General features: G+C 30.9%; 1 long non-coding RNA gene across 1 annotated transcript in view; it reads right to left on the bottom strand.

Moving 5' to 3' along the window:
* The window catches only part of LOC125933894 (uncharacterized), a 51,635-nt gene that overhangs the window by 8,262 nt on the left and 28,640 nt on the right, over nt 1-14,733 (bottom strand). Inside the window, exon 2 of the long non-coding RNA XR_007461142.1 lies at nt 1,244-1,290. This is a non-coding gene — a long non-coding RNA (uncharacterized LOC125933894). The remainder of the gene's footprint in view (nt 1-1,243; nt 1,291-14,733) is intronic.

Genomic DNA, 14,733 nt, shown 5'->3' with positions numbered 1-14,733 from the left:
AAGGGATACAGGAGTACTGATGCATAGGGGCACTTGTATCCCAATGTTTATAGCAGCACTCTCAACAATAGCCAAATTATGGAAAGAGCCGAAATGTCCATCAACTGATGAATGGATAAAGAAATTGTGGTTTATATACACAATGGAATACTACGTGGCAATGAGAAAAAATGAAATATGGCCCTTTGTAGCAACATGGATGGAACTGGAGAGTGTGATGCTAAGTGAAATAAGCCATACAAAGAAAGACAGATACCATATGTTTTCACTCTTATGTGGATCCTGAGAAACTTAACAGAAACCCATGGGGGAGAGAAAGGGGAAAAAAAAGAAAAAAAGGAGGTTAGAGTGGGAGAGAGCCAAAGCATAAGGGACTGTTAAAAACTGAGAACAAACTGAGGGTTGATGGGGGGTGGGAGGGAGGGCAGGGTGGGTGATGGGTATTGAGGAGGGCACCTTTTGGGATGAGCACTGGGTGTTGTATGGAAACCAATTTGACAATAAATTTCATATATTGAAAAAATAAAAAATAAAAAAATAAAAAATAAAACACTGCTTTGGGGCACCTCGGTGGCTCAGTCAGTTAAGCATCTGACTCTTGATTTCAGCTCAGGCCATGATATCAGGGTCATGAGATCAAGCCCTGCATCAGGCTCTGCACTGAGCATGAAGCCTGCTTAAAATTCTCTCTCTCCCTCTCCCTCTGCCCCTCCCCTACTCTCTTTCTAAAAAAAAAAAAACCGCTTTATATATGTCTTCAATATAAGAGCCTCCACTTTCACAAACAATGGAATTTAAAAATGTTTATATATGCATAGATGAAAATAATGTTTCAACTTAAATTTTATATGTATAAATGTTTAATAATAGTTCTTCAAGTATTTATCGGCAATTTTATAGGTTCTATGATTAAGATTTTATTGATTCAGAAGCTTATTGTTGTAACAAGTCTTAACAAATAATTTATATTTTTTCATGTTTATTTTATTTTTGAGAGAAAGAGACAGATAGTGAGTGGGTAACGGGCAGAAAGATAGTGAGAGACAGAATCCCAGGCAGGCTCTGTGCTATTAGTGCAGAGTCCAATGCAGGGCCCGAACACATGAACTGTTAGATCATGACCTAAGCCAAAAACAAGAATTGTACACTCAACCAACTAATCCACCCAGGCACCCCAATTTTAATTAACATTTTAGTATTTTAGCTAAACTGACAGAGGAAAAAGAGAAAAGATTCATTTTACCAAATTCAGGAATTAAATTTGGGGCATCATTATTCACTCCTCCGACACTGAAAGTATAATAAGGAAACAAAAACAACTTTATGTTGAACAACTTAGATGAAATGAAAAAATCCCCTAAAACACACATTTTCAAATATTATTCAAAAAGAAATATATATTCTAAATATTCATCCAAGTATTAAAAAAATAAATTAGTAGTTTCAAATCTTCAGAAAGAAAAACTTCAGGAGTATATGGTTTCACTGGTAATTTCTACTAAGCATTTATAAGAATGAAATAACAACTCCTCACAATCTCTTCAAAGAAGATAAAAACTGCCAACTCAGTTTAATGAGTCCATCATTAACTCTATCCTGAAATAACACAAAGGTAACACAAGAAAATAAAACTAATATCCAACATAAATATGGATGCAAAAATCCTCAACAGTGTATCAACAATTTGAACCCTGCAATATATAATAATAATAATAATAATAATACATCACAATCATGTATAATCTATCTCACCAACGCAAAGTTGGTTCAATACTCAAAAATTAATGTATTTCATGACACAAAATGACTCATGTTAAAAAAATAAAGATAATTATATTAACAAATGGAGAAAATATATTTGATAAACACAATATTCTTTGATGTTAAAAATTTTACTAAGAAGTAAAAATAAACTTATTCAATAAAAAATAGCTACAAATAATCTATAGAAATTTATTCAATAAAAAACAGCTGCAAATAATCTATATAACTAACATCATACCTAATGGTAATAAACAAAATAATTTTCCTCTATTGGCAAGGATGCTAACTCTCATCACCCTTATTTACTATCACACTGAAAGTTCTGGCATTTACAATAAGTCGAGAAGAAGAATTTAACAGTGCTTAGATTTTAAAGGAATAAATAAAAATCCTATTTACAGACAACATGATTGTCAATATAGAAAATCCCAAGGCACCTATTAAACAACAACAAACTCTCTCAGCATTAGTAAATGAGTTGAACAATGTCACAAAGGCATAGGATCAATATAGAAAAAAATCTATCATACTTCTGTTCATTAGCAATGAACACTGAAAACTAAAGTATCATCATTTTACCTAGCTTCCCCTCCAAAAGAAAGTTTTAAATCAAATCAAATATGTCTAAAATCTGTACACTGAAATTTGCAAATTACTGATATAATATCTCAACAAATGGAAATAAATGTAAGGAAATATCATGTTAATGAATCTGAAAGACTCATTATAGTTAAGAGGTCAAATATTCTAAATTGATCGGTAGACAATGTAATCCCAATCTAAATCACAGTATGATTCTTTGTCGAAATAGATAAGTTGATCCCCAAAAGTTGTGTAAGTAAATGTAACTAGATTATCTAAAAGTAAGTGTGAAAGAACAGAGTTGGTGTATTCAAAGTGTTATGGGTTGAATACTGCTTCGTCTACCTCCAAAAAATATATATACATATGTTGAAGTCCTAACCCCCTCAGTACCTCAGAATATGACCTTAATTGGAAATAGAAACTTTACAGAGGCAACCAAGTTAAAATGAGGTCATTAGGCTGGGCTCAAGCCAGCATGACTGGGTGTCCTTTATATACAGAGGAAATGTGGACACAGAGACAGAAAATACCTAAAGGGAAAATGATATGAAGACACGAGGAGAAAACTATCTACAAGCCAAGGAGAGAAACCTGTAATGGATCCTGTCCTCACAGCCTTTACTGCATTTAACCCTGTTTTGATTTCAGATATCTAGCCTCCAGAACTGTGAGACAATAAATTTCTGTTGTTCAAGCCCTACAGTTTGTGGTACATCATTAAGGCAGCCCTTAGCAAATTTACTGCACACATTACCTGATTTTAAGAGTTGTTATAAAGTTACATTACTCAAGCTAGTAAAATGTTAAAAAGATAAACAGGAAGACAAATCAAACAGAACAGAAAATACAGAAATAGACCCACACAAACAAGGTTAACAGATTTTTGACAAAAATCCAGGGTAACCTAACGAAGAAAGGATGGTCTTTCAACAAATGGTGTTGGAACAACAGGACCTCCATATTTTAAAAGAAGATGAAGATTAATATGCAGATAATAATAATGAAAAGGAAGAAAAAGAAGAAAAGAGAAGGAGAAACAGCTTGACTTACGCTTTTTACCATATAAAATAACTCAAAATGTGTCACAGAGGTAAATATAAAAACACTTCAGAGAACATTTGTGACCCTGCAAAGGATAAAGTTTTCTTAGAATTAATATCAAAAACAGGGTGCATAAAAAGAAAAAAAACATGATAAATTTAATTTCATAAAAAATGAAAATATTTTTTCTGTGAAAGACAAAGTTAAGAGATTATATAGACAACCCAGGGACTGGGAAAAAAAAGCTTACAAACCACATAGCAAATAATTTGTTTTCAGAATGTATAAAGAATTAAAAAAAAAATTCAACAGTAAGTAAAACAACCCTACAAAAATTTGCAAATGATGTAACTAGACACTCCACCAATGAAAAAATGTGTATTAAAAAAATGCACATGAAAAGATGCTGAACATAATTTGTAATTAGGGAAATAAAAATCAAAACCATGGTGAGAGATCAGTAAACACCTATTAGAATAGCTACAATTAAAAATACTGAGAAAACTGGGGCGCCTGGGTGGCGCAGTCGGTTAAGCGTCCGACTTCAGCCAGGTCACGATCTCGCGGTCCGTGAGTTCGAGCCCCGCATCAGGCTCTGGGCTGATGGCTCGGAGCCTGGAGCCTGTTTCCGATTCTGTGTCTCCCTCTCTCTCTGCCCCTCCCCCGTTCATGCTCTGTCTCTCTCTGTCCCAAAAATAAATTAAAAATGTTGAAAAAAAAAATTTAAAAAAAAAAATTCTGAGAAAACCAACTGTAGGCTAGCCCATGAAGCAATGGGATCACACAGATATCGCTCCTGAGGGTACAACCACATTGGAAAACTGAAACATACACTTATGTTCCAATAATCATACTTCCAGATGATTATGCTACACAAATAAAAACTCAGATTCAAATAAAAGCTTGTATGCAAATGTGTATACTGTCAATAATCACACTTTCCCTGAAAACCACCCAGTTGGTAAATGGAGAAACTGTGATATAGTCACACGATGGAATATTAGTTAGCAATAAAGAGAAATGAACTAATGCTTTATGCAACAACACAGATCACAAATGAATTACGCTAAATAGAAGAACCCAGTCTCAAAAGACTGATTACTGCCTCATTCCATATCTGTGACATTCTGGAAAAGTAAAAAATAGGGTAACTACAAACAGACTAGTTGCCATGGATTAGGAGTGGAAAAAAGATTTGAATATAAAGGAACACCACAGAATTATTTGGAGTGTTGGAATTATTCTGTATCCTGTTTTTGTAGTGTTTATTGTATTTATGTGTACAAGCTCACAGGACTATATGTTGAAAAAGTATTTACTTTAAAAAATTGAAAATTTTAATTTTTTACTGATTAAAAAAATAATGGTGGAAGTCAAAAACATTTGAAATATTCAAAATCGCCCTTGTTTAAGAAATAACTAACACTAAATAATTTTGATATTGTGTTCAATATTTCTTTGTGCAGCTTGTTAGCTAAACTGTGTTTAAAATTAAGAAACCTTGCAAACTTTGTGTGGTAACTATACATTTTTAATTTTTTTTCTTTCCCACATCACTGTATTTAACATTACCAAAAGAAACTGCCTGTTGCCTTTTTCTCAAGAATATAGGTTTGATATATAGTATACTTTTATTTTTTCCCTGCAAGGGGGATAGCCAATATTTTTAAAGGATTAAGGAATCACTTACTAAAGTTAAATATAAATTATCAGAATACAAGCTCAAATGGAACATTCATCCCTAATGTACCTATTGTGAGGTCAAATAATGTCACTTCCTTTCACAAGAACTACAGTCTAATAACAAACTCAGAATTAGATGAATTATATTTATGTCCTCAGAATATGATGCTCTGGCTAAACTATCAAATCATTTTAATATAGGGTTAAGCCCAGTAGAGCCATATTTGCACTGTTAAATCTAGAACATAGAAAAGTATAGTCATGTATTTATTTTTTGCTGTGATTTAGTTTGCATATCGAAGTAAATAATACCAGATTGTTGAACACAAAGAAAATGTATTATGTTGTTCATCTTTTAAATACTAATGAATGTCAACTTGTGTTCTAATGATCCCTCTAAGGGAAGCCTATTGATCAAGACAAGGCTGGCTACAAGAATAAAGAATCCCAAGGCAATAATTCTATGCTACTCATAAAGCAAATTATAATCAAACAGATGATGGTTTGTTCCTTTTACAGAACACAAGTTTTAATGTACTGAAGTTCATACCAATGGATTTATTTTATAAAAAGTTCTGTTTCCAGTTCTGTTTAATTTCGGGGGAAAGCACATAGTAAGAAATAAGTTTGGGATAAATGCCTATGTGATGACATACTGCTGGTTTAAGAGGTCAATTTTTGATGCTGTTTCAATATTTGTTACATTGCTCTAAAAAATGAATAGAGTTAGCTACTATACAAATGAAAAATTATAAAACTCCAGATTCAAAACAAGACTAGATGTTTTTACTTACTCATTAAAAAATACTGATAACCTACTATAACTTTCCCCGACCAAGGAAATTGACACAGATCAGAAAACAAAAGCAATATAAGCAGCTACCATCTTACATTCTAGCAGAAGTCAATAGACAATTAAAAATGAATAACTAAGGATATCATTTAAATGACAGGAAATAATAAGATCTAATGGAAGAAAAAAATACTACATGGTAAGTGGATTGAGAGGAATAAGGCTAATCTGTTTAGAAGAGAGACCATGATCTGGGGTGCCTGGGTGGCTCAGTTAGTTAACCGTCTGACTCTTGGTTTCGGCTCAGGTCATGATCTCATGGTTCTTGGGTTGGAGCTCCATGTCTGGCTCCGTGCTGAGGGTGCAGAACTTGCTTGGGATTCTCTTTCTGCCCCTCTCCTGCTCTCTCTCTCAAAATAAATAAATGTACTTAAAAAATATTTTTAAAAAGAGAGGTCATGATCAACATCATTAGAAAGATATTGGAGCAATCGTGAAGAATGTGATACAACATTGTAGGGAATATCAACTTGGATTTTCTTTGAAAATCCTAATCTTAAACTAATTCGTAAACCACAAATTCCTTTGTAAATCTTCGGCCCTAAACAATAATTTGACACATAAAAGTAAAAAATAAAATAAAACAAACAGAAATTGAATCCTAGTAAATTAAAACAAAACTAATATTTTCCAGAAACATAGAATTAGAGCTGAAGTTCACTTTATAAAATTTAAGAGTCTAATTCGTATGAGTCGTTCCACATGTAAGAAAGTGTCATAGGCTATCAATCACACCATAAATAGAGTTCCTTGCTACCAAAGCTATGTAGCATTCAAGGGAAGTCACACCCAGAAGTCCTGTGAGTTGGGACTATACTGACTAGGGTGTTGGTAAAAGTTAGGCAGAAGCAACTAGAATAAGATTTTTCCCAAACAACATCCTTTATTCATACATAAGGCAAAAGCAACTAGAATGATGCCATTTGACACAGCATTCTATTTCAGACTGCATAAGAATTTTATCAAAAAGAGAAACAATAACAACAAATAACACCATTTCCTTCTTCATTTCTCAAAGCTCCCAGGTCACACAGTCATTCAGGTTTTCAGCTAATATATGAGGGGAGAATTTACAGCATTAAGGTAGAAATTGAAATTATGAAAGAATACATATGTTGTTTGGGGACAAATAGAAAGATAAATATAACCCAATAGAAGTTCTAAAACAAAATGAAGTATAAAAAACACTCAGGTATTAGATAAGAAGAAATTATTAAGGAAATTCATTTAAATTATTCCACGATCCAATATATAATTCAGGATATTCCTGGGATCTCTTTTATGCTTCTCCACCTTCTTTTTTGAAGGTATCAACAATGCTTAAAGTATGTGTGTTACCAGAAAGTGCCTCTCTGTGAAATGTGTTTCCAGGTTTATATGTCCTTCCTCTGCTTTTGGAAGCCATTGGGGAACGGTATGGGATAGATCCTCCCTGACACTGCCACACTCACTATCCCTTCTGCTTCCAAAGCATTAGCACCAGCAGGTAGGTTAAGCACACAGAAATTTCCTTCCTGAATTATTACCTGTAGGTAATCTAGGTGGGAAATTACAACATAAAGAAGGCAACTTCAGACTTCTCAGCTAATTTAAATTTATATTTAATTTCATGGTACAGGTACTTAAACTATATATATATACACATACGTATATGTGTATATATATACACATACGTATATATATATATACGTATGTATATATATATATATATATATATATATACACATACGTATGTATATATGTGTATATACATGTATATATGTATATACACATATACGTATATATATGTATATACACATATGTATATATGTGTATATATATGTATATATACGTATATGTGTATGTATGTATATATATATACACATACATATGTATGTGTATATATATACATACGTATATACATACGTATACATACATATACATATGTATACATACGTATATACATACATACATATATATATGTATGTGTATATATATACATACGTATATATATACACATACATATATATATGTGTGTGTATATATATAGTTTAAGTACCTGTACCATGAAATTAATTAATAATAATATATTATAATACATTACAATTATATAATTATAATTTATTATATATTATATTATATATAATGTAATTATAATTATATATAATTATATAATATAAATATAAATTGTAATTAATATAAATAATTATATAATTATTAATGATAATTAATTGTATAATTATTGATTATAATTATCATTAATAAATAATATAAATATATTATATAATTATAATAATTATATAAAGTATATAATATAATTATAATTATTATTATTATTGTAATAATATTATTATATATATGTATGTATATAGTGAAGTCGTCTTTTGGGCAAAATCAGAAACCAGTAGAATTCTCTTAGATTATTTTATTACATATTTAATGTATGTGGTAGTGTGACCCTAAACCATTCAGTTCTTATAGCTTCAGTAACACCTAAAGCAATCCTGCTGAAAAGAAAAACACAATTCAAATACTGAAAAGAAACTGAGCATTTTCTCTTTCACATTTAGATTTTCATTTGAGTTAAATAGTAGGACTGCTGTTTTCTTTTCTTTTTGACATATATAATGAGAACATTACTCAAGATACATATAATTAAGTTGTTGTTCCAGGAGAGCACAGTTATAAAGCATATGAAATAAAAACATTTCTCTCATCAGGAAGGATGTGGAATTGCTCTTGGAAACATGAATTATTGTGCTAAGAAGATTCTGGCAATTTTATGATCAACCCATGCAAGTATGGACATCATAATAAGCCGCATTCATTTTATTTACTTTTTGTAAGTGCTGATGTGTGGGTGTATAAGTGTAAATGTTTATAATAATTTTTAAAATTTATAAGACATATCTGTGTAACCATTTTTGGATTAGGAAGTTTAAAGCTAGAAATTTAGAAGCCACTTGTAGACTCATAAAGCTCATAAAACATTATTTTTGTGATCACTCCTTCTGATTATTTTTATTACCTTAATTATATATTTAATTACTGTACATATCCTATATTATTGTACATATGCTATATGTTATTATATGTAATCCATAGCTTTGTCAAGTGCCTTTAGTATCAATCATTAGAGTTAAGTGGAATCACCTCACTAGACTAATGGCAGTGACGGTAATGACGTGACAGGCACTCTGCCTTCTCCTCAGGCACAAAATGTAATGAGGGATCAAAACCTCAATAATAAGGTACATATTTTAGTACAATATTTTTAAAACAACTGAATTTAATGCAAGAAAAGTTAATTATTTAAAAATACCAAAATTCTAAATAAAAACAGATCATACCCTTTAGTTGCACAACTTTTTCTCACTAGCTCCACCCTAATCTTGGCCCTAGGTGAGACACATTTTTCTTCCCCATTGACACTGAGATTGTCTATGTGATTTGTTTTGATAAGTAGGATGTTAGCATATGTGAAACAAAAGGAGTGTTTCAATGTGACTGTATAACTGGCTTGACCTCTTGCACTCTATGATCCTGGATAAAAAAAAACAGGAGAGCAGCTGGTCTATAGGAGAAATGGGTAAGTATGACCCATAGTTGGGATAAAGATCAGCCAAGCTGGGTCAAGATCAACTAAACCCTAGAAGAATGTGAACCAACCTTAAGACACTTGAATAAGAAGCACACAAAAATAAATTAGTTGTAAAGGCACATAAAAGTTGTACTTTCTTATTTAATAGCTGCAATATATATGTGCATTTGTATTACAATACATTAATGGAGATAAGATTTACACCATGAGAAGATAGTTTGAGAAAGGCTTAGAGGTAACACATTGGAAATTAACAACCATACAAAGAGAGAAAATCAAAATGAAAGAACAAGTCATCATAAGGTCTTGCAATTCTCAGCTGTCAAAAGCATTTAAATAAGCACAAAATGTCAAAACATTTGTTTCAATAAATGCTTTAACAGAATCACTTGAATATATACAGAAATACATGATCACAAGTGTGCATCTTCACAATTTTTCAAAAAGCACATTTGTGTACCTGCCATCCAGGTCAAGACACAGAACATTACCAGCAGCTCAAAAGCTATTGTTCTTCTCAATCATTAATATTTCCCCCTTCACATAAAGTTCATGATACCACCTTCTATCATAATGAAGTAATTTTGATCATTTGTAAACTTTATATTAGAGGACCAATAAAGAGGTGCTTTTTTTAATCTAACATTCATCCACACTTTTGGTTTTAGCATTATCTGGTACAATTATTATTATTCTACATATTTATTGCTACATAAATATATTCATTAATTTTGCTATTGATGGACTTTCAAAATTCTTTTTTCCATTCTGGTGCTATTCTAAACATTGGCCTTAATTAATTCTAAACATTGTTGGACATGTCTTTGGTTCACATATGCATACATTTCTACCGGCTATCAACATAGGATAGGACTTGGTGGTGCATGCAGTATTTGTTTATGCAATTTTGACGGATACAATTTTTTGTGGATTAAAATATGAGAAAATAAACACTAATGACAATATAACAAATGCTTCCAATTTAATATGTATCATCATTTTATTTTTTTTAAGTTTATTTATTAATTTTGAGAGAGAGAGAATAAGCATGAGTTGGGGAGAGGCAGAGTGAGAGAAAGAGAGAAACCCAAACAGGCTCTACATTGTGAGTGTGGAGACCAATGCGGAGCTCAAACTAACAAACCATGAGATCAGGACCTGAGCCAAAGTAACACACTTAATCCACTGAGTCACCCAGGCACCTCTGTACCAACATTTTAATTGCCAATGTCCTCTAGCTCTATAATTTTAAATTGGGAATATTTTTATAAGGAAATAAGACAATTCTACATAAAATAGTATATAAATATGTCCAGAATAAGTTATAATAGAATATTAGTAAAATTAAATAAATTATAGTTATCAAAAGACTGATTAAATAATTCCAGCTGCATGTGGAAGAAAAATTGTCAAATGTTTATTGTGAATGCAAATGTTAAACATATTTAAGATAAAGGGAATTTTTAAAGAAAATATACTAAGTGGCTTACTTTTGATAAGGTGTATGTATCACATATTTTTTGATATTCAGATATCTGGGGAGATACACATTTCCTCTTAAAGAATCTTGAAAAATGAAAGTGGGAGATTTAAAATATTTGTTTTCATAATTCAATGTTCTGTGCTGCTTTATAATATGATATTTAATTATTATTGCATATAACACAACAATTTAAATAAATATAAACAATGTTTTTCATTGCTTTTTACAAGGTATTTTGGGGTGCCTGGGTGGCTCAGCCAGTTAAGTGTCTGACTTCAGCTCAGGTCATGATCTCACAGTTCATGAGGTCAAGCCCTGCATCTGGCTCTGTGCTGACAGCTCAGAGCCTGAAGCCTGCTTCAGATTCTGTGTGTCCTTCTCTTTCTGCCCCTCCCTCGTTCTCTATCTCTCTCTCTCTGAAAAACAAACATTTAAAAATATATATTTAAAAAAAATTTTTAAGGTATTTTAAAAATCTTTAAAATATCCTCTTTTTTATTACATATATATTTCTTATCCAATAGAAGTTTGCTAACAGATAAAGGATTTGTTCCTTTTTTATCCACAACCCCTGTCACGTATAAGGAGACTGGGTGAGAGATGATATATTTTAGGTAAACAATTTTACTGGATTATCACTCATTTGAAATTAATGGATTGATTTAAGACTTTAGCATATTAAACCAGGCATCTGTCATACGCCTAATAAATATTTCTTTAGTGAAATATTTTGGGCTGATTACTTAATATCACAGGCCTTCAAATTTATGACTATAAAAAGAGAAATAATAATAACTGCCTTATAAAGTTATGGTAAGAATTAAAGATAATCTATATAAATTTCCTGCAGTACTGCTCATATGGAGTAGTTAGAAATTCACTGAATACTGGTTTACATTCAATAGCAATTATATTTTTCCTGTTTCAGTATAAATTACCCACTTATTCAAATAGAAATACAAATTAGAATAAGATTATTTGGTTTCCCAATACTAGATAACTAAATACTTTGGAAAAGACAACATATGGCATATATTTAACTTTTGAATTTTAGCTGATATACAGGAGCTGGAGGGTTCACCACTGCAACATGAGCAGAGGAAGCAGATTTATGAACTTGTTGAGATAGTGGTTACTTCATACGGGTCTACTTGAATTCTAGGTGATTTTAAAATAAAATCTCACTTTTACCTGAAAATCAATTGGAAAAATCTGAACAGAAGAATTAACAGAGAAAAACTAAGAAACTGAATTAAAGATGGTTCCATTTATTTCACTGACTGCCTCCATGCACGTTTAAAAAATGATGGTTTGGATATAGGTGAAACTATTCTAAAGAATAGACAAAAGGAGAAATTTACAGCCTAAGAAAGGTTACAAACATATACAAATAATACAAACATATACAACTAATAAAGATGCTTAACAAAAATAAGTAAAACTACTGAAATAACTATATATATATATATATATGTATGTATACACACACACACACTTCATAGATAAAAGTATTTTTAAAAACTTACTAAATGAAGATAATACGTGCTTGACTCTATAGATAGGATTACTGAGTGATGATTTTTTAAAAACCCATATTTGCCAGAAAACAACATCTGATAAAACTTAATATCATTAAGTAAAAGAGAAGTTATATCATAAGCTTGCTATGATCTAACAACAAAATATACACTAGCATAATACAAGGTATTGCTTTTATAAGTCATAGATGTATTCCATGCAATTATTTCCTTAACAGATACTTATTCACATTTTGATATACTTAAAGTGAATTATATTAAAAATTTTTTTTCTAAAACAAGGTCCTTAAATTTTCTAGAAATCCCCTATTCAATTTGTTAGGTTTTTATCTCTTACCTATCTGACACTTTTTTTTTTTCCTCTCTTGCTGATTGAATTCACCCTTACCAACCCCTCTGTAGAAATTCATCAGGACCCTCTATGGACACTCATTTTTCTTTCTGCCAACTAATAAATCATATAGTAAAAAGATCATATTTTAAAGTTTCAACTCCTAAATCAACTTGAATTACCTACTCTTTAATTCAGATTATGTAAATCTGTCTTCAACTGCTTATATAACAGCTCCACATAGATACATCATTGTTATTTCAGACTCATTCTGCCTAAATTCTTATGTCTTAATTCTGATCCTTACTTTTATTGGAATTTTCACCCTTATTTTTGTTGGATAGTAGCATCTAGATTCTTCAAAAGACTTGCACAGGCAATAATTCTTAAGGGTTAACAATGTTTATGTAAAGTTAGAATAATGTTAGTACTTTATTGGGCAGATTTAATGTTATAAGGCTTTTAATATAATGTGTTTCATTTTAATAATATATTCTAACAGTCTATGAAAGTTGCAGTGAATATTTATGGTTAGTATTTCTAACAACTTGAAACTAACAATTATTAACTACTTGACTGTATCACTTTAGGCTTAGATGCCTCTAAAGTAATCATGCTTAACATACATAATTCTGCTCATGAAAAACAGCACTAAGATTTTAAGAGGCACATTTTACAATAGATCATAGGATATGACATCAGTTTTCTAACATTATGGTACAAAGGAGAAATTATTAAAATACTCAAATATGTTTACTTATATATACTTAGTTATATATCTTGAAAATTAAACACATATGTGTTATCAAAGTTACTTAAAGACACAAAGGTAAATAATTGTTATTGCAATTCTGAAAAAAGATGGTTAACAAGAAAATCATAATATTAACACACGGCACAACTCTCTAGAGAAAATTCTCTCTATATATAAATTAATAGTCAGTAATTAATCTTGAAGAATTTCCTGATAAATCTCCACTCTTTTTGCCACAAATAAAACCTTTTTCTACTTGTCCTCTTATACTACAAAGCATCCATTTATATTGAGGGAAAAAATAACATCATGACTGGGACAATTCCTCACAAGTTATTTTTTTGCCCAGGCATTCTCTCTCCCTCTTAACTATACATACCCCTTACTTGATTCTCATTAGTACTAATGGCTCAAATTTTAACACAATCCCTTATCAACTTTCTGTGAACTCAAGTGTCTTCTCAAAACATTTATGCAACTCTGAATATCAGAATAATGCAAGGAGCAAAGAATTATGTTATTTTGAATTACAAAGCATATTATTGATCATCCAATTCACCTTTAGGGCCAGAAAAAAAACCTAAGGGAGTAGGAGAGTGTCTGTGAAAAAAATAGATGGTATCTCAGAAACAACATCCCTTCTCATTCTCAAGGCCTAAAACTAAATACTCATGCCCTCTGCAGCCATCTTTTATTTTTCACTACTTCTGAAAGTATAGTTTTTCTCTCATTTTATCTCCCTTTCTTAGCTATTATTCTCTTCCACAATGAACAGTAAATGCAGTGTTTACCTAAGTTCAATAAATATTAAAATCTTTCAAAGCAATTAATGTTTTTGTTCATTTTCATAACTTATCTCTACAAACCCCTGTACCCCACGGATACCTACTTTAAACAAAATTATAAATTTTTATAGTATCAGAAAGCATTTTAAATGGAACTAGACCTGTGTGGGTTTATTCTAATTCTAAATTCAACTGAAAAAATATAATTGAATCCAGAGAGTTTAGACAATGTAGTAATGTCACTGAAGATGAAAGAAACTCTTAATATCAACTAGAAAATACAAAAAAAAAAAAAAAAAAAAAAAAAACACTAGAATTTGAGATACAGCCAGTTGT

This window comes from Panthera uncia (genome assembly GCF_023721935.1).
Source record: "Panthera uncia isolate 11264 chromosome A1 unlocalized genomic scaffold, Puncia_PCG_1.0 HiC_scaffold_16, whole genome shotgun sequence".
In the NCBI taxonomy this organism is placed as follows: Eukaryota; Metazoa; Chordata; class Mammalia; order Carnivora; family Felidae; genus Panthera; species Panthera uncia.
This window is presented reverse-complemented; position numbering and strand designations above follow the sequence as displayed.